The following is a 2500-nucleotide window of genomic DNA, read 5'->3' as shown; positions in this document are numbered from 1 at the left end:
GTCAGTTGGTGAACAGCTCTGTCAGAGGTGAGTCAAAGAGGAATCTTGAATTATCACCCTGTCTTCTTATGATTATCATGGTTATTCTTCATGGTTATTGTAATCCTCACCGCATTTACATTTACTTTTAATGTAGCTATTTTTGTAATTATCATCATTCTAATTACTGTCATCACGTTCACTATTTCATAAAAGGTATTTTAAACATTGGTACTACTACTAATATCAATACTAATTTTAAGATGTAATATCTCTTTGACTTTGCTTCATGAATGAATAACAAAAAGAAACATGAATAACAAAGGAAAGTGTTCCCGTCCGACTTCATTTCAATAGGTAGTCTCTGTCTCCAGAGTGGCTGGGATAACCTTGCTGGTGTTAGAGTGTCCATGACCCCTCGCTTGTCATGACCCCTCGCTCGTCATGACCCCTTGCTTGTCATGACCCCTCGCTTGCCATGACCCCTCGCTTGTCATGACCCCTCGCTTGCCATGACCCCTCGCTTGTCATGACCCTTCGCTTGTCATGACCCCTCGCTTGTCATGACCCCTTCCTTGTCATGACCCCTCGCTTCGCCTGACCCTGCTTGGTCTGACCCCTTGCTTGTCATGACCCCTCGCTTGTCATGGCCCCTCGCTTGCCATGACCCCTCGCTTGTCATGACCCCTCGCTCGTCATGACCCCTTGCTTGTCATGACCCCTCGCTTGTCATGACCCCTTGCTTGTCATGACCCCTCGCTTGTCATGGCCCCTCGCTTGCCATGACCCCTCGCTTGTCATGACCCCTCGCTCGTCATGACCCCTCGCTCGTCATGACCCCTCGCTTGTCATGACCCCTTGCTTGTCATGACCCCTCGCTCGTCATGACCCCTTGCTTGTCATGACCCCTCGCTTGCCATGACCCCTCGCTTGCCATGACCCCTCGCTTGTCATGACCCCTCGCTTGCCATGACCCCTCGCTTGTCATGACCCCTCGCTCGTCATGACCCCTCGCTCGTCATGACCCCTCGCTTGTCATGACCCCTTGCTTGTCATGGCCCCTCGCTTGCCATGGCCCCTCGCTTGCCATGACCCCTCGCTTGTCATGACCCCTCGCTCGTCATGACCCCTCGCTCGTCATGACCCCTCGCTTGTCATGACCCCTTGCTTGTCATGACCCCTCGCTTGCCATGACCCCTCGCTTGTCATGACCCCTTGCTTGTCATGACCCCTCGCTTGTCATGACCCCTCGCTTGCCATGACCCCTCGCTTGTCATGACCCCTCGCTTGTCATGACCCCTCGCTCGTCATGACCCCTCGCTTGTCATGACCCCTCGCTCGTCATGACCCCTCGCTTGTCATGACCCCTCGCTTGTCATGACCCCTTGCTTGTCATGACCCCTCGCTTGTCATGACCCCTTGCTTGTCATGACCCCTCGCTTGTCATGGCCCCTCGCTTGCCATGACCCCTCGCTTGTCATGACCCCTCGCTCGTCATGACCCCTCGCTAGTCATGACCCCTCGCTTGTCATGACCCCCCCCCCCCCCCCCCTCCCCCATTGCTTGTCATACCCCTCGCTGTCATGCCCCCCGCTTTCCATGACCCCTTCGCTTGTCATGACCCCTACCCTCGCTCGTCCCTGAGAGCGTGATGTTGACCCCCTCAATTACGCACCGTCATGACCCTACATGAGAGAAATTCGCTTGTCATGACCCCTTGCTTTTCTTACCCCTCGCTTCGTCATGACCCCTTCTGTTCATGACCCCGTCGCTCGTCATGACCCCTTGCTTGTCATGACCCCATCGCTTGTCTTGGCGCCCTCGCTTGCCATGACACCCTCGCATGTTCAAGACCCCCTCCTTCGTCAAGACCCCAACCCCGCTCGTCATGACCCCTCCTGTCATACCCCTTGCTTGCAGGGCCCCTCGCTTGCCATGGCCCCTCGCTTGCCATGACCCCTCGCTTGTCATGACCCCTCGCTCGTCATGACCCCTCGCTTGTCATGACCCCTCGCTTGTCATGACCCCTCGCTTGTCATGACCCCTCGCTTGCCATGACCCCTCGCTTGTCATGACCCCTCGCTTGTCATGACCCCTCGCTTGTCATGACCCCTCGCTTGCCATGACCCCTCGCTTGTCATGACCCCTCGCTTGTCATGACCCCTCGCTCGTCATGACCCCTCGCTTGTCATGACCCCTCGCTCGTCATGACCCCTCGCTTGTCATGACCCCTCGCTCGTCATGACCCCTCGCTTGTCATGACCCCTCGCTCGTCATGACCCCTTGCTTGTCATGACCCCTCGCTTGTCATGACCCCTCGCTTGTCATGACCCCTCGCTTGTCATGACCCCTCGCTTGTCATGACCCCTCGCTTGTCATGACCCCTCGCTTGCCATGACCCCTCGCTTGTCATGCACAGTGTTAGCCTCCTCCCATCTAGATCTCGGCCTTGACATCTATCAAGATCATCTCAAAGAGTCCACTGTGTCATACCTCTTGGAACACACTTGCTTATCTTCTA

Source organism: Penaeus japonicus, unplaced genomic scaffold (genome assembly GCF_977035675.1).
Source record: "Penaeus japonicus unplaced genomic scaffold, GWHDUDI00000001_assembly GWHDUDI00000030, whole genome shotgun sequence".
Classification (NCBI taxonomy): domain Eukaryota; kingdom Metazoa; phylum Arthropoda; class Malacostraca; order Decapoda; family Penaeidae; genus Penaeus; species Penaeus japonicus.
The sequence above is the reverse complement of the archived record's forward strand: the minus strand, read 5'-3'. Positions refer to the sequence as shown.